Source organism: Elephas maximus, chromosome 2, assembly GCF_024166365.1.
Source record: "Elephas maximus indicus isolate mEleMax1 chromosome 2, mEleMax1 primary haplotype, whole genome shotgun sequence".
In the NCBI taxonomy this organism is placed as follows: Eukaryota; Metazoa; Chordata; class Mammalia; order Proboscidea; family Elephantidae; genus Elephas; species Elephas maximus.
The window spans coordinates 39654011-39672658 of record NC_064820.1 but is presented as its reverse complement, the minus strand read 5'-3'; the positions used below and the strand labels follow the sequence as shown (position 1 = coordinate 39672658).

Genomic DNA, 18648 nt, shown 5'->3' with positions numbered 1-18648 from the left:
ACCCTCAATTATTACTTTTCACTTATGTAATGGCAGGTTATCAAATTGTTCTGTGGGTTAGTGGCATGTGATAGAAAATAGATCCCTTGTAATTGTGCTCTTGATCCCTGAGAGGTGGCTGTTAAAAGTAAACAGGACAAATGCAACAAGGTTTTCCGGGTACATTCAAGAGATCTTGGGTTCTTAGCCTGGGGATTGTGAAGAGGCACATAAATGGGCTGGAGGGAAGAGTTCTTGACCTGAAACTGATAAAAATCATGAATGTATGTAATTGTATTATTGTATGCTGTTGCTGTTAGGTGCCATCAAGTCGGCTCAGCTCCAACTCATGGCAACCCTATATACAATGGAATGAAACACTGCCTGGTCCTGTGCCCATGCTCACAATCGTTGCTATGTTCGAGCCCACTGTTGCAGCCACTGTGTCAATCCATCTTGTTGAGGGTCTAACTCTTCCTGGCTGCCTCTCTACTTCACCAAACACGATGTCCTTCTCCAGGGACTAGTCCCTCCTGCTAACATGTCCAAAGTATGGGAGACGAAGTCCTGCCATCCTTGCTTCTAAGAAGCATCCTGGCTGTACTTCTTCAAAGACGAAATTGTTCGTTCTTCTGGGAGTCCACAGTACGGTCAATATTCTTCACCAACACCATAATTCAAAGGCATCGATTCTTCTTCCGTCTTCCTTATTCGTTGTCCAGCTTTCATATGCATATGAGCTGGTTGAAAACACCAGGGCTTGGGTCAGGCGCACCTTAGTCCTTAAAATGACATCTTTGCTTTTTAATACTTTAAAGAGGTCTTTTGCAACAGATTTGCCCAATGCAATGCGTTTCTGATTTCTTGACTGCTGCTTCCAGGGGTGTTGATTGCTGATCCAAGTCAAATGAAATCCCTGACAATGTCAATCTTTTCTCCATTTATTGTGATGCATACTTGGATTTAATGTATTATTGTACATAACTAAATTTTCCCCTAGAAAAAGTGGTCAAAACTGGCTTGATAAAGTGTCCATCTATGACTCAAATATTTCAGAATCTACTGTACACGGTCTGATGACCACCACGAGGGGCTTTACGACCTCTGAGTGTGTGTGTTTAGTTCAACATCGGTCACCTATCTGACAGACTCTCTACTGGACACACAAAATACAAAGTTCAAGAATGAAGCATACTTCCTTCAACCAAAGAGAAGAATGTTTTGTTTTGTTCTGTTTTGCTTTGAAACACATGGCTAAGTCATTAAACTTACTAATTAAAATACTGCCTAAATTTACTGATGCCCATCAGTGAGACTGAAGTCAAAGACTAGATGAGTTTTTGATTCACTGTAGACTGCTGGGATTGGGAAATGGTTGTTTGATTCACAAACTTTAACTTTAAGCCATCTGTCCTTTTTAGCTCATGGATCACTACAAACCAAAGAAATCTCTTTAAATCATTCAGCCTTTTGATAATACTCATGTTGTAATTCTACGCTTATAATTTTCAGGTGAATGTTAACTAACTCTATCTGGGTCCATAATACACAGATTTCTTTCAATATCATTTTATTACAGAGGATAAAATGGTTGTCTTCAATACTCTAGATCCAGACTCCTTTTTCCTAGCACCCATTTAAATATACCCAAGAGGCCTTTGATACATTTAGCTTTGTTTTGTCAACTCCTATACTCATCACACAAGATAGAGAAAATTCAATTGGCTTCTAATGAAATCACACACGTCTCCACGACAGTGAATGTTTTCAGCACTATGAATTAAGAATTTCATGACGTGACAGTTCTTCATGTACTTCTAGGTCCCCTACTACAGTGGTTGCCTGTGGATCTTCAGATTAAGGTCATTTTCCCTCCATCATGAAAAACACACTTGCCGCCCCCCCGCAAACAAAAATCTCACGGACGAATGCTCAAAATCAGGGCAAAAATGAGTACACCACCTGATTTTTACCCTGATGTAACCTATAAATAAGGCACACCCAAAATCTGAGGCACGCAATTACACCCATGGAAAAACCATCACCTTTGCTGTTGTCGTTGTTATTGAATCAATTCTGACTCATGGAGACCCCATGTGCGCCGAGTGGAACTGCTCCATGGGGTTATCAAGGCTGTGACCTTTCAGAAGCAGATTGCCAGGCCTGTCTTCTGAAGCACCCCTAGGTGGGCACAAACAGCCGACCTTTCAGCTAGTGGCAGCGTGCTTAAACGTTTGGGCCATCCAGAGGCTATGGAATGACCAGCACATTTTAAGACATTCAGTGTGTGTTAAAAGGGAATTCAAGTAGCGAATCACAACAACAAACATTACATTCATTCATTTGTTCAAAAACATTTGAGTACCTACTACATTTACATTTGAGTCCATGGTACATTTCAGTACTATGTCAGCAGTATTCTGGACACTAAGAAAACATTAGTAAACAAAATACAAAAAACCCTGCTTTCAAGGAGCTTACATTCTAGCAGTGGGGGGAAGACTGATAATACACAATATAAATTAAAACAAATGGCCAGTTAGAAGGTGATATGGTCCATTGAGAAAAATAAAGCAGGGAAGGGCATGTTGGCAGGGGGTGGCCAAGTAAGGTCTTGCTGAGAAGGTGAAGTCTGAGTAAAGATTCTAAAAAGCTGAGGAGCACAGCCTTGCAGATATCTAGGGGAAAAGCTTTCCAGGCAGTGGCAACAGCAAATGCAAAGGCTCTGGAGCTGAGACGTGTCTGCCAACTTGAAAGAATAATGAGAAAGCCAATGTGTTTAAATGCCTTAAACCTCTTCCAGTTTAAGGAGTTAAAATTAGGGACACAATGTGTCACTATCACTCCTACATTTTCATAAACACTTGGAGCAGAAACACGCCTTTCTAAATGCTTACTCAAATGCTTTAATTTTACCAAGGAAGAAACTGAGGAAGAAGGTGCTTGTCTTAGTTAGCTAGTGCTGCTGTAACAGAAACACCACCAAGTGGATGGCTTTAACACACAGAAATGTATTCTCTCACAGTCTAGAAGGCTAGAAGTCCAAATGCAGGGCACCAGCTCCAGAGGAAGGCTTTCTCTGTCAGCTCTGGAGGAAGGTCCTTGCCTTCAATCTTCCCCTTGTCAACGAGGTTCTCAGTGCAGGGATCTCGGAACCAAAGAGTACACTCTGCTCCAGGTGCTTCTTTCTTGGTGGTATGAGGTCCTCCTGTCTCTCTACTCGCGTCTCTCTTTTGTATCTCAAAGGAGATTGGCTCAAGACATAACCCAATCTTGCAGGTTGAGTCCTGCCTCATTAACATTTGCCGCTATGCCATCTCATCAACATCATACAGACTGGATTTACAACACATCAGATGACAAAATGGTGGACAATCACACAATACTGGAGTCATGGCCCAGCCAAGCTGATGGGTATTTTAGAGGGGCACAATTCAATCCATAAGTGAGTAATCTAAGGTCACCCGCCCAGTGACTGGCCAAGAGGGCATTTCAGTCCAAATACCCCAATTCAGCACCAAGGATTTTTGTCTCATGCTTCAACTCTGTAACTAAGAGCCTCTTTTCTCATTAAGGAGCCCTGGTACTACAGTAGTTAACAGCTCAGCTGCTAAACAAAAGGTCAACAGTTCAAATCCACCAGCTGCTCCCTGGAAATCCTATGGGGCAGCCCTGTACTCTATCCTATAGGGTCGCTATGAGTTGGAATTGAATCTATGGCAATGGTTTTTTTTTTTTTGGGGGGGGGGGTTCTCATTAAAAAGAGAAAATTGAAAAAAGAGAAATTAAACCAGCCAGCTAACATAATCATATTAAAGCTTAAAATTGATTAATTTCACTTTTTCAGTTCAACCAATAACCAAGAGGAACCCTGCATACTCCCTAAACACTTGCTGAAGAGTGAGTAATTAACATATGCAACATGACCTATTGTGCGCCATCAAGTCAATTCCAACTCATAGTGACCCCACGTGACAGAGTAGATCTGGCACACAGGGTTTTCTAGGCTGTAATCTTTGAGAGGAAATCATCAGGTCTTTTCTCTCTAGGAGCTGCTGAGTGGGCTCGAACCACTGACCTTTCAGTTAACAGACAAAAGCTCAACCACTGTGCCACCAGGGCTCCTACTGTGCCACCAGGGTTCTTTTACTTATATACACCCTCAAAATCTCCACATTCCTCCAATTAATTGTTTAGATGTGTAACAGAAACACGTTTCAGAATTTATCATAGCAATATTTGTAATATAGTCATCCTTCATTAACATCCACGATAGTTCTATGAAACAAGATGTTACGTGATTTGGACACTGTGGTAACAATATATTACAGATGAAGGTTCCTTCAGGCATTTGCTTCCATAATAAGAAGATTTTGTTAATATTAAAAATTTGCTGGGGCAAATAACCTCCCTCTACAATTAGTTTATCCAAGGTTTCAACAAACTTTGCTGCCTTCGCATCAGCACTCACAGACTCATCAGTTACTTTCATATTATGCAGTGAAAAGCATTGTTTGAAGCACCTGAACCACAAAGACCTAGTACTAAACTCTGATAATGGTAGTCTGGTCCTGCTCTTTCCTTAAGCATCTCAAACAAGAACAAGCTTCGTGCCTTAGCAGTGATTGTCAATGTGCAGAGAAGGATTCGCTTTTGTGTTTGGTCCTAAATCCACATCATCAGCAATTTCTCCATATCTGATATAGGTCCCTCTCTCATTTTCATTAGCCTTGTAGCTTTCAGTGGAGCAGATCCTTTAATAGCTGAGAGAACTTTGTTTTTGACGATCGTCATGACGGCTCAATGTGACATGCCAAAATCCTCTACTTCCAGGGATTTCTAAACTCTATTATAACCTTACGGGACCACTACGTACACATGCAGTTGGACGTTGCCTGAACAGACATTATGCCGAACATGACTGTTGTAAAAAAGTGGAAACAGATCAACTGTCCCTCAGCAGAAAAAGCATCTATAATAGTGAAAACGTGGAAACACTCTAATTTTCCCTTGGCAAAGGAAGTATACTATAATTTATTCCTGCCCTGGAATTCTCTGTAGCAGCCAAAGTGCAAAAAGATCTTTATGTACCTCAAAAGCATAATGATAAGTTAAAAAATGCAAACTCTATGTATACAGAATTGCCATTGGTGTAAAATTTCAAATACACAAACTCTGTTTGTGGATACATAATATATAAAACTGAAAAACCAAACCTATTGCCATTGAGTCAATTCCATCTCATAGTGACCCTAGTGACCCTACAGGACAGAGCAGAACTGCCCCACAGGGTTTCCAAGGAGCGGGTGGTGGATTCAAACTGCCAACCTTTTGGTTAGTAGCCTGAGTTCATAACCACTGTGCCACCAAGGTGCCACAAAATATATAATATATAAAAGTGCCAAAATATGTTTGGAAACTATACAGTATTTTTCACAAATAACCGAAAACCAAACCCGTTGCCGTTGAGTCTATTCCAACTCATAACGACCCTATAGGACAGAGGAGAACTGCTCCATAGAGTTTCCAAGGAGTGCCTGGTGAATTCGAACTGCCGATCTTTTGGTTAGCAGCAGGAGCACTTAACCACTACGCCACCAGGGTTTCCACAAATAACACTCAACATAAATGATGTGCCCACACATATAATGTGCAGAGCACACCTAGAAAAACAATGCAAGAGGGGGTTGCACGGTTGGCAAAAAAAAGATATAATGTGCGTTATTTGTGTAAAATACAGTATACACTACATGTTAGTGGTTACTTAGGAACAGAAGTAGAGGAAGGGGAGTAGATAAAATATTTCAGTTACAGTTTATTTTTATGGGGCAGGGAATGAAGCAAATATAGAAATATCAATCACTCTTAAACCTGGGTAGTAGATAAGTAGATGTGTTACCATAGCCTATATTTTTATATATAATTAAAATATTCTATACTTATGAAATATTTTATACTTTATTTTGAAAAGAAAGGGAGGAAGGGGGGAAAGAGGAGGACAAAACTTCTCCACTGGGTTCCATTAACCCCACGGTCTGATTTTCCCTACCCTTTGAACCTTAGTTTTCTAACATTTAAAACCTGGGTGGTACAAGGTTTACCTGTGTTATGGATTGACTTGTGTCCCCCAAAACTATGCATTGTCAAGTCGATTCTGACTCACACTGACCCTATAGGACAGAATGGAACAGCCCCATAGGGTTTCCAAGGCTATACATCTTTTACAGAAGCAGACTGCCACACCTTTCTCCCACAGAGCTACTAGTAGGTTCGAACTGCCAACCTTTTGGTTACCAACTGAGTGCTTACCCACTGAGCCACCAGGGCTCCTTGTGTTATAAATACTAACCCTTTGTGGATGTAATCCCAACTGGGAATAGAGTTTTCTTTGTTATATTAATGAGGCCATATCAGTGTAGGGTGTGTCTTAAACCAATCACATTTGCGATATACAATGAGCAGATTAGGCACAGAGAAGCAAGCTGAGGTGAGGCAATATAGATATCAGGCCACATGAAGATCGCCAAGGAACCAAGGGACATAAGCTGAAATCAGACAAGGATCTTCCTCCAGAGCCAACAGAGAGAGAAGGCCGGCACCCTGAATTCGGACTTCTAGCCTCCTAAACCGTGAGAAGATAAACTTGTTTGTTAAAGCCACCCACTTGTGGGATTTCTCTTTCAGCAGTACTTGATACCTAAAACAACCTGTCTCTGTGAAGTAAGCATCTGGAGAAATCACTTCATTTTAAGGCACACTAGAGGACAGGGCAAGAATCCCGAGGGTCAAACACCCATTCTTTCTATCAAATTTCACAAATATAGTAATAAGATTTTTCAGTGGGGTTATAACCACCACCCACTAAAAGCCATAAAACCAAGCCAAAAATCTAAGGCATGTACTGTATCTTATGCAAATAACACACGCTATATGGTTTTGCATACTGCGTAACGTGTTAATTTCATAAGCACACTATATCAATATTTTACATGTTGCTGGCTTCAATTTCCTTTTTTTTCTGTCCAAAGGATTTAATGTTAAGTCTTCATCTTGGTGCCTGTTGACACAGAGGTTTGGTTTCCAACAGCAGACCCTCACCAGCCACCCTCAAGTTTCTAAAGCAGCCCCACTCCAGGCAGGATTCCTTCCCTGCTCTGCAAACCACTTCTTTAATCCAGGAAGAAATCACTGTAAACTGCCCTTGCTAGGACAGTTGGCCCCAGCCCAGCAGTTGCACAGGTCTGCACACCCTAGCCAGAGATGCCACTCAGGTGGGTGAGCTTGGCATGCGGCAGCCCATCGCATTCTGCCCTGCCATCCGCTGGCCAACCGTTTGAATCTTCCACCTGTGTGGATGCTGCAGGGCAGCAGTGACAGCTACCAGGACAGAAGAACCGCGTGTCCCTCTCTTCAACAAGTCTGACTGGTCACCTGCCCCGGGGGGCACTGCACACCCGCGCCATCCTGCCACCTGGCTTCATGTGGGGTTGGCACCTCAGACCATGCTCGGGCTGTGGCAACCCCAGCACAGCCCTTTGCCCTACCCTCTGCCCATCTCCGGTGCGACGTCCCTAGACACAGATCAGCTACATGGTACTCCACCACAGGCTGGGTCACGAACTGCCCCAAAGCAAGCACGCAGTTTTATTTTCCAATTGGAGGGGTACTACCAAACTTGATCCATGACTTCTCGACCACCCTTACACCTTTATTATATAAATGTCAACGAAAGTAACTTCTGGAAATGTCAGGAGAGGTGCGCTGTATATGAATAGGTGCACTAAGCCAGAACTTTTTATATGTTGTCATTTCCGCATGTTACAGGTGTGCGTGCATTATTAATGTGGGGTGCACTATTTGCAAAAATATATACAGTCAACAATACAAGAGAATTCACTGCTGAAGTATCTCCAACGAATGGAGATGAAAACCTGACACCCCAGTGTAGGAGTTCCTCTCAATCCATGATCTGCAAGAACTGGTTAAAATTACAAGCACTTTGAGAAATTTTCTCACATAAAGCCTACTCCCTACAAGCTCAAGAAAAAAAAAATTTGACACGTTAAGCATCATTAAGAAAATATCAGATTCCAACCATCAGAAATAAAATTCCCAGGCCCACATGTGAACAGGGTGCTGTACTCTGGGACAGAAGACTCAAAATCTACTCTCCCTGTGAGTCATGATCTGGTCTCCAACTTTGTCCAAACCTCAAGGAGGAGAGCCCCTCCTCGTTAAGATTCGTCTCTGCTCCATCCACCTGACAGACAATACCATTCTTATCTCTGCCAGGCCCTCGCAGTCTTAACTGGTCCCTCATTCCTGGCAGTTCTGCATTCTTCTTTCTCGGAAAGAAAACTGAGACCCATCCAAATCACTTTCGAGCCAGCAACGACGGGAAGCCGCCAGTCCCAAGTGAGCGGCCTTGAGCCCACAGATGTGGAATCATCACTAGAAAGAAAGTGGGGCTGAGCCAGGCTCCTTGAAGCAGAAGGGGCAGCCTGGGTATACAGCACAGGGAGGTCACTTCTGACTCCGGCACGTTACACTGGGCTGCAACTGCCTTAACCCCACCCCTACCCCCGTCTGCTGCCTCTCCAGGCTCTGAGAGCCCCCTCCACAAGGGGGACGCAAAGCCCAAACCCAAAGGAGAGAGTCAGTCAGGAGGTGGCAGATGGACCCTGCAAACTAGAAACTAAACTGCGGAAACAAACCTGCCCAAGCCGGCACGAAGGGAAGGCGTGTCAGGGAGGACACCTACCCTCCGGGACTGGGGGTGGGCGCCCAACTCATGCCTCCACAACCTCCCTCCTCTCAAGTCGCAATCCTCTCCAAACCCCGACTTCTGCCTCAACTCCAGCATCCCTCCTCCAAGCTACGGAGGAGAAAGAACCAGAAGGGAGGGAGACGAGGGCAGGGGGACAGTTGTGGGCCCAGGGTGGACTCACTGGAGCCCTTGGGCCAGCCACAGGGCTCTCTGGAGTACAGAAAAAGAACAATAGCGGACCCTCGGTCGCCGGAGCCACTCGCAGTCTCGGTTCACGCCTCCCTCCTCAGCTCCTCCAAGTTGAGCTTGGAGGCCGGGTCGACCCCACAAACAGGGGCCCTGGGGAAGCGGGAAGCCGGACAGGGCGAGACAGGTGGGAGAGGGTGACGACGCGAAGGCGCACCCAGAACGCCCTCTCAGGGTCCGGTCATTCATTCCACCCGCGCTCCTCGGCAGCAACTCGGTGGCCTCTACCCTGCGCCCTGTCCCAGCCGGTCTGCCGGGCGCGGGAGGCAAGAGAAGGACACCCCTCTACTAACTTGGCCGAGTCTCCCCCCTCCCCACCCCCGAGTCCTGTCTCTGCCACCATCCTTCTCTTTCTCCCCCAAATCTGTCCTAGGCAAACACTTAGCGGCCGGCAGCGGGCAAGGGAGCGGTAGCTGGACCCCTGCTGCCGCCCCGCTGAGCCGCGCCAACTCCGCGCCTCGCTGCCTCCCCAAACCCCAGACACAAAGGCGGGGACCGGGACCCCGCGCCGGGGAAGCTCCCCACTGCCGGCGCGGCGCACTCACCCCATCGAGACGGTGGCGACGGCGACTCCCGGGGCCCTGTTGGCTGCGCCACCCCGCCCGCCGCTTCCCCAGGAAAACGCGGCCGCCGGGCTGGCTTCCTGCTCGGCTTCCTGCGCTCCGGCCCGCCCTCCTCCCCGCCGCGGGGTCAGTGGGCGCCGCGGCTCCAGGGCTGGGCCGCCGGGGCGAGGGCGGCGGCAGCACCACCACGTGGCCGCCCGGCGCCGGCCCCGCCGCCCTGGATCCAGGGGGAGCGGGAAGGGAGGTGCTAACCATTCCCCTCCCCTTCCACCCGCGCAGTCCCAAATTCCACGAGTCAGGTGACCGCGTCCCGCTCCGGCCCGGACCTGCGGAGGTGCGCCAGGTTCGCCTGGCCAGCCCGTCAGCCCTGCCGCGTCCCCTGGGCCCGGGCGTCATAGGCGCCCGTGGCTTACTTTTTGTTTTCTACGGATCTTGAGACCCTTCCCCGTGGATCTGTTTCATCCTCCTAACCTGAAGTTAGTGGACCAGTCTTCTCACCCCTGGGATTTAAGACAGCTGAGATCCCAAATATTGTTTCTTTCTGGTCAATTTCCAGAGCTGTTTGTGGTCGTGGGAGTGTATTAAAGTCACTGATCCCAGCCCCTTCTAGCCAGATTCAAATCGGTTATATTTTCCAGAATTATTGAGCAGAAAGTAAACCGGAATGTGCTCATATTCTCTGGAAGGAACCAACTGGTTGGAATAGCTGTTTCGTTACACTCCTCAGGTGGCACAATAAAACGACCGACGTCAAGTTGAGCTTTCTTCCTCAGGAGTTACAAATGGGAAATCTGCAGTTAGAAATGAGAGGCACAAATGGGGGACCAACCTAAAAGCAGTGCCTGGGATGCTAAAGGGGTGCTGGCCTCACTGCCCCAGGAGTCCCATAGCCTTTCTCCCTTTCCCAGCCCACTGACACCTGAGCATTTGGTTCAGGATGGGCTCCCTCATTAATTCTAAGAATTTTAGTGCTCCCACCTACTCTTTTTTTTTAAAAAAAAAAAAAAACATGCACCGGCTTTTCCATTCAGTCCCATCCTGCTAACCAGCTACTGTGCAGAAAGTCTGGATTCGCCAAAGCCCATCCCCTTTCCCCAGCTAGCTCTGCATCCTTGGAGCTGGGCAGAAAGCTTTCTAGAATAAATAAGTAGTGTGGGGATTTTTCAACTCTATGGAGTATAACTGTGGCCCCATACGGTTTCTCCATGGCTGGTTTTTTGGAAGTTGGTTGCCAGGCCTTCCTTCCCAGGCACCTCTGGATAGACTTGAACCTCCAACCTTTTGGTTAGCAGCCAAGAGGGAGTCCCTGGGTGGTGCAAATGGTAAACACTCTTGACTGCTGACCAAAAGGTTGAAAGTTCAACTCCACCTCGGAAGAAAGGCCTGGCGATCTTCCAAAAAATTAGCTGTTGAAAAATCTGCCTCTGGAGCACCGTTCTACCCTGACACACATGGGGTCATCAGGAGTCGGGATCCACTCAATGGCAACTGGTACTAGTAGAGAATATGCAATGCTGCCTTGAAATTTAACGTGCTTATCCAAAAAAAAGAAAAAAATTTTTTTTTTTTTATCCTACAGAAACAGTTGACAAGTTGACGGAACTTAAATGTCTATATATTAAACAATACTGAACAATTAAACAATAATTGTCTAAGGTGGAATCATCATCCTTTCACTCAGAGAAGTCGGTTCTTCTTTTTTTGTCTTTTACACTTTAGTGCCTATCCCAGTCACCTCCAAAGAGCCTGCCTACCTCCTTACTTTATAATCCTGCCCCCTAACATCAGCAAGTCTAAGTCTGAGTGAGGGGCTGTAGTGGGCGGGGGGGGGGCTCTTATGGTAGTTGGATGTGTCAAGATCCTTCTCCAGATCCCCATTTCCTGAAGCTCAAAACCAACTTTGTACTCTACAGAGTCTGTAGCTGCCTCAGACCACAGCTGAAGTTGTGCCCTTTGCAGGATGATTAGTGATCAAGTATGGGATTTATCAGTGTCTTCTCACCAGTTATTTTTCCCTAGCTTCTTAGAAATGCTAATTGGATTCGGGATACATTAAACACCATCCTTTGATGGAAAACAGGACCAAGTGAAAAGGAGAAGGCAGCAAAGATAAAAGGGCCATCTACCTTGAACTTCTTGGGATGAACAGCATATTATGTTCCAATAAGTGAGTTACCAGAAATCAAGGTAACTGTGGTAAAATAGGAAACCCTGATGGTGTAGTGGTTAAGTGCTATGGCTGCTAACTCAAAGGTGGGCAGTTCAAATTCACCAGGCACTCCTTGGAAACTCTGTGGGGCAGTTCTACCCTGTCCTTTAGGGTTGCTAGGAGTCGGAATCGACTCAATGGCAATGGGTTTGGTTTGGGTTTTTTGTTTTGGGGTTTTTTTTTTTGGTAGTATAATGTGCAGTACAATAAATAATGAGAGCAAGGAGATCAAGTTTCCCTACCTCTCTGTTTTACTAATTTGCCATTTGACCTTCACCAAGTCTTTTAACTTTTCCTGGCCCCACTTTCCTAGTCAGCAAAAGGGAACATTGAACTCCGTGGTCTCAGAACTTGTACACCTCTAACGTCCTAAGCCCTGTCTTTTAGTTTGAAGACGCTTCACAAGCGGTGTTGTCTTTTTTATTTTAAGGCAGAGCATTCATCTCTAATTGTTCTAGTGGGTCAATCTTGCTTGCCAACAAGATTGTAAACTCCTAAGGGTGTCACCGTCTAAGACTTAGCAGGACTCCATAAAAGTAAATTTATGATCGGTAGGGCTCAATTTTCATTTCTGAAATTAAATAATTTAACATCTTTTCTTTCTTGCTCTCTCACCAATATCAGTTCTCCCTGTGAAGCAGCATCAGGAATTGCCACAAAGCTGGCTGCTATGAGGTGGAGTTCAGACATATTGTCACTCTCCAACTTCTTCACCATTTCTGACACCAGCCATTCCCCCACGGCACTCTCTACTTCTCTGCTGGGTTGATAATTTGTTGCACTGGCCAAGCAGAACTCACAGACCATGCCCACAGTTATGTGGTTTATTAAAGAAGTAAAAGGCTACAACTTAGCATCAGGCCAACTTGGAAGTAACAAGAACAACTTGGGATTAGGATCAGGAAGCACATAGACAAGGTTTGAAGGCTCCCGCGAGGTGGAAAGCAGATTCTTCCCTTCTTCAGTGCAGGACAGCTTCCATCCAGGACAGCTCTTTCAGGCTGTAATTGGTTGTGCAAGCAGGCAGGCCCACAGACCCTTCTCTCAGGCGCAGACACCCACTCTTGGCCGTGCATGCCTCTGCCTTTGGCCTCCCTGCATCAGCTTTTCCCCTGCTAACTGGCCCAGCTCACAGTCAGTATGGCAGCTTGCTCAGCTACTACTCTCCTAGCAGCAGCTTTCTGTCATTGCTGCCAGCTCTGCTATAGAGCCTCGTCTAGGCCTCTTGTCATCTTTAGTGTTACAGCCCTTGACCTGTATTACGACTCTCTGAGGAGATTCCTTGCCTCCTCTCTCTTCTGCTGCTTCTTTCATCTCTCTTTGCCTCTAAAAACTTTTTTTAGGGTTGGCTGCTTATATAAACAAACTCCTTATCAATTTCAAGGCATGGCCCTCCCAGCAGAACCATGAACTGACCAATCCCGTCGGTGGACCACAAGTCACTCAATCTATTAGGTGAATTTTCAATCCACCATTTGCATAGCTAATCAACCAGTCCTTGCAAGGTGGATAAAATAGATCAATCACAGGGCAGACTGCAGCCCAGGGCCAGACAAAAAGTATCAAACCATCGAGTTGTCTACAGCTTACCCAGTTGTAGACACCTTTCACAAATTGCTTCTCCAAAGATCTAGGACAAAGGTAACTCTGCAGGGCTTGGGGGAAAAATCTCCCAATCTGTTTTTTCCAAAGAACAAAGGCAAAAGTCCATATAAAGGAACTCACTTCACCATACTCCCCATATTAAAAAACAAAACGAGTTGCCCTGAGTAGATTCCAACTTATAGTGATCCCATGTGTGTCAGAGTAGAATTACTCTCCATAGAATTTTCAGTGCCTGGTTTTCTTCAGAAGTAGATCACCAGGCCTTTCTTCCAAGGGGCCTCTGGGTGGATTTGAACTGCCAACCTTTCTGTTATCAGCCAAGTTCTTAACCATTTGTGCCACTCAGGGACTATCCCAAGATTAGGAATATTTTAAGTCTGGGGAAACAAAGCTAAGACTTGTTGGGGTAATAAGAAGCTGTCCCTGAAAGAGGAAACAGAGCTACCACACCAGAGCCAAAATTAATCCAGAAGATAACCCATCTGCTTTATTTAGTCTTTAGTCAGGATCTGACTGCACTTCTGGGTCTAGTTAGAAGCATCATGATTTAGAAGAATGCAGAGATTTTGGATCCAGTCCCCAGAATAGAACAAATATACAATCAGAAGGTTAGAGGAAGATAATTTGCAGGGGAAAAAAAAAATCCAAATATTCATGGTAGAACCACTTTTTGTATTTTTCTGGGGACTTTTACAAATAGAGGGAATTGTAACATGGGAGAAATCAAGAAGTCAATAAAATAACTCTAGTCTTCCTTTCAGAATTTAGTAGGAACACAGTAATAAAGCAGCCCTTAAAGTGGCCCAGAGTCTTTCCAGCTCTCAGGAAACTAGCAGAGATTTCTCCACAGGTAGGTTGCTAGTTTCCTCCTCAGTTAGGTTGGGCACCTGTGCAGGCAGTGAGGCTAAGATGGTGGGCAATAAACCCATTCAAAAGTCCTGCATGAGAGCCCTGCTACGGAAGTGTGGCAGAGAAGCTAACCATCACTCATGGCATTGCCCAGTATCTCATATGAAGAACATAATGCCTCCAGAGTTTCGAAGTCCAGTATGGTACCCCCTAGCCAAGCATGGATACGGAGCACTTGAAATGCCACTACTTTGAATTAAGAAGTGCTATAAATGCAAAAGGTTGTTGTTAGGTGCCATCAAGTCAATTTTCAACTCATAGAGACCCCATTTGATAGAGTAGAACTGCCCCAGAGGATTTTCTGGCTATAATCTTTACAGAAGCAGATTTCAAGTCTTTCTCCTATAGAGCCACTGGGTGAGTTCTAACCACCAACCTATTGGTTAGCAGCCAAGTGCTTAACCATTGTGCCACCAGAACTCCTTGTAAATGCAAAATACATACCAGATTTAAAACACATATTATGAGAAAAGGAATTTAAAAAGTCTCAATAATTTTTTTATATTGATTGCATGTTAAAATGCATATATGTTGGATCATTGGGTTAAACACAGTATATTATTAGGATTAATTTCCCTTTTTACTTTTTAAAATACAGTTACTAGTAAATTTAAATTAGTATATGGCTTACCTTATATTTCTTTTGGCGAACACTGCTACAGAGTCTAATATTGGCGACTAACACATTTTGCATCTATTCTGTGCCAGGCATTCTTCTAAGTGATGTTTACATTAACTACAGACGTTTACTTGATTGTCCAAACCAGGACACTTTTGAGAGTGTATGGAGGTGGGACGATTTCTAAACCAGTCAGAATACAAGCACCAAAGGCATTAACTGGAACTCTCCTAAACTAACTGGAATGTCTCCACTGCCACAGAGTCGATTCCAACTCTTGGCGACCCCATGTGTTACAGGGTAGAACTACTCCATATGTTTTTCTTGGCTGTAATCTTTGACTTAATAATACACAAGAACAACGGCAAAAACTATTTTTACAGGAACAGATCACCAGGGCTTTCTCCTGTGGCACCACTGGGTGCATTCAAACAGCCAACCTTTAGATTAGCCAAATACAAATCGTTTGTGCCACCCAGGAAAACAACTGGAATGTCAGGCTACCTTAATATTAGGCCATCTAATCTAACATCGACTCTACAGATAAGTGCCATCATTGTTCCTTTTGAACATATGAGGGGACTGGGGTACAAAGAGATTAAGTAACTTGCCCAAAGTTACACAGCTATTAAGTGGCAGTGCTGGGATTCAAAGTAGGGCAGCCTGGCTCCAGAGCCTTCGCTCTCAACTTCTGTGCAGTTCTGCCAGCCTAAGAGCTAGAACTGATTGAAAATTTGCTTTGTGCAAGGTTTGTTTTTCCTAATTCTCTCAGAAACTGAGGAATAGTGATTTAGTTATCCAGGGCTGCTGTAACAGAAATACCACAAGTGGATGGCTTTAACAAAAGGAAACTTATTCTCTCACAGTCTCAGAGGCTAGAAGTCCGAATTCAGGGTGCCAGCTCCAGGGGAAGGCTCTCTTTCTCTGTTGGCTTTGGGGGAAAGTCCTTGTCATCAATCTTCCCCTGGCCTAGGATCTTCTCAGTGTAGGGAACCTGGGTTTGAAGGATGAATTCCCCTCCTCATTCTTCATTCTCAGTGGCATGAAGTCCCTCTCCTCTCTGCTTGATTCTCTCTTTTATATCTCAAAAGAGATTGACAATCTAATCATGTAGACTGGGTCCTGCCTCATTAACGTAACTGCCTCTAATTCTGCCTCATTAACATCATAGAGGTTAGGATTTACAGCATACAAGATAATCATATCAGATTGCAAAATGGTGGACAACCTCACAATACTGGAAGTCATGGCCTAGCCAAGTTGATACACATTTTAAGGGGACACAATTCAATCCACTACATATAGTATTATTCTGTTTTTGTTGCTGTTGTTAGCCCCCTAACTCATGGTGACCCCATGCACAATGGAACAAAATGCTGCCCAGTCCTGTGTAATCCTCGTGACAGGACTGTTGTGATCCATAGAGTTTTCACTGGCTTATTTTTTCAAGTAGATTGCTAGGCCTTTCTCCCCAGTCTGTCTTGGCCTGGAAGCTCCACTGAAACCTGCTCAGCATGACAGACATGGCTGTGCATGAAATGCACTGGCAGGAATTGAACCTGGGTCTCCCACATGGAAGGCAAGAATTCCACCACTGAACCCCCAATGTTCCCCAGTTTCTCCTTATCGGTGTTAATTACCTATCAATATTATGTATTTAGCTCTCACTGTGTGCCAACCACTACTGCATATACTTTATATGTATTATTTATTTAATCTGTACAATAACCCAAAAAGTAGGTACTAATATTACCCTTATTCTGTAGTTGAGGAAACTGAGGCCAAGAGAGATTAAGGAAGATTTGCCTGAAATTGTACAGCTGGTAAGTGGAGAAGCTGGTGTTCAAACTTACTACCTGATAGAGTATTTCTTCTTTTAAATTTTCTTTTTTAATTCTTTTATTTCTCATTTTTACGTCATGTTTAAAAATAAAGAGAAAATAAAAGAGGATGAGGGCTCTGGGGAGTTCAACCATGATTCCAGCCCAGTAACTGACAACTGCTTCAGGGGGGAGGATCCGGCCTTCCCAGGCCAGCTGGGAGGGAGCTGCCTGGAATTCAGATTCTCTGTTCTCACTGGCTTCGTGCAGAACTGGCCTCAGATGTTCTATTCTCAAATTTCTCAAAATATCCCTTTAACTTCTGTTCAATTTCTACCCCTCTGAATCAAACATGCAGGTAAAAATGCCCGGATTTGGAGCAGAAGACTGTGGTCAGGGAGGGAGACTCAGGATGAGAAAGCACACACTGAATGCTCCCATAATATATATACTGTATATATATTTACTGTATTTACATGTATAAAAGAAATATATATATTTGCTGTAAATGGGAAGTCTTTTTAAGACCAAACAAAAACCAAACCCATTGCCGTTGAATCGATTCCGACTCATAGTGACCCTATAGGACAGAGTAGAACTGCCCCACAGAGTTTCCAAGGAGTGCCTGGTGGATTCAAACTGCCAATGTTTTGGTTAACACCCTGGGCTCTTAACCACTGCTCCCTTTTTAAGACATACACCATTTAAATAAAATGTTTTAAAATATTTCCCAGAAACCAGCAAAGCATAGGAGACCCACTTGGACCTCCAACTCCCTCACTTAGTCCCTGAGCCCTGGACCTTTTCATAACAAGTTTCCCAGATGGTTACTTAATACCAACTTACTTCGTCCTCCGGTTCTCACGAAGGGCCTTCAAAATTCCCTTCCTTATTATGCAATTTGACAGGACAAGATTCCCCCCCAGTTGGTCAACAGTGACCTTAACATCAGAACCCCACTCTCCTCCCTTTTGTCGGCCTATTATTGTGAAGCCAATTTGTCTTCTTGGCATTGTCTTCTAAGGGTTCTAGGAATCCATGGGAGGACATCAGCATGGCCTCTCTTCCTGCTTCTGCTGGCTTCTGTGGACCTTCCCTCTCCTATCTCAGCTCTGTTAAAGGAACATTTTCACAGTGATTTCTCTGACTTTCCAATTCTGTCCCTTTCCTCTCTTCTGGCACATCCCGGGACAGCCAGAAACATATTCAGCCTTACTCCTTTTCTTCTGAAACTCCGACAGGAAGCCTCAAACAAAAAAAATTATAGGACTCTCTTTGAAAGAGAATTCAAAGGAAGAATGATCACTACCTTAGAAGAATCTTCATCTGAATGTGAGAAACCTACTTAAGGTGCATATTTGGATTGTTCCAGAATTTGTGTTAAGGCAAAACAAACAAAGGACTTTTGGAATTTTGCTAAATATCTTCACAGCAGTACAGTCATATATTTTAAGTGCTAGCAGTCTGCTATGGAAAAAGTCTCTTAAAAATGTATTCAGTCACATAGTAGAAAGGCCAGTTTCGAGAACAACGAGCAATCTACTTCATGTAGTCTACTAAGGATTTCAAAGAGAGCAAACGAAAATGGAAAAGTAAAAATGAGTAACAGAAGCCAAATAGCTACAGAATCTTTGAAAAATATAAACAAGAAGTTACAGGCAGATGCAAGAGTAATACACAGATTTATTATGTGTGTAGTATTTAGATAAGAAAGGAACATGAATTAAAACATCTCATAAGCAAAAATTGATCTCAATGAAGAAAACAAAAATCTCAGGGCTCAAGGTTAATACCATAACCAAAAACAAGTGCCCTAGGCCAACCAAAACAGCAGCTTGGTTTAGGGTCACTCTATCAAGAAATGTTTCTGGAGCATCAACTTTGGCAAGGTCCATTGCAACAACCACCCTCTGCCCCTCAGTTCGTCTCAC

At 44.4% G+C, this 18648-nt stretch overlaps 1 protein-coding gene across 4 annotated transcripts in view; it reads right to left on the bottom strand.

Annotated features, from left to right (window-relative positions):
* The window catches only part of RAI14 (retinoic acid induced 14), a 201860-nt gene extending 192102 nt beyond the window's left edge, over window positions 1–9758 (bottom strand). For 2 of the 4 annotated variants that reach the window (XM_049861884.1, XM_049861902.1), the window contains exon 1: window positions 9538–9758. The gene's annotated coding sequence lies outside the window, so the exon portion shown is untranslated. The remainder of the gene's footprint in view (window positions 1–9537) is intronic. The other 2 variants (XM_049861892.1, XM_049861912.1) reach the window with 1 other exon arrangement.
* Between the last annotated feature and the right edge of the window lie 8890 nt (window positions 9759–18648).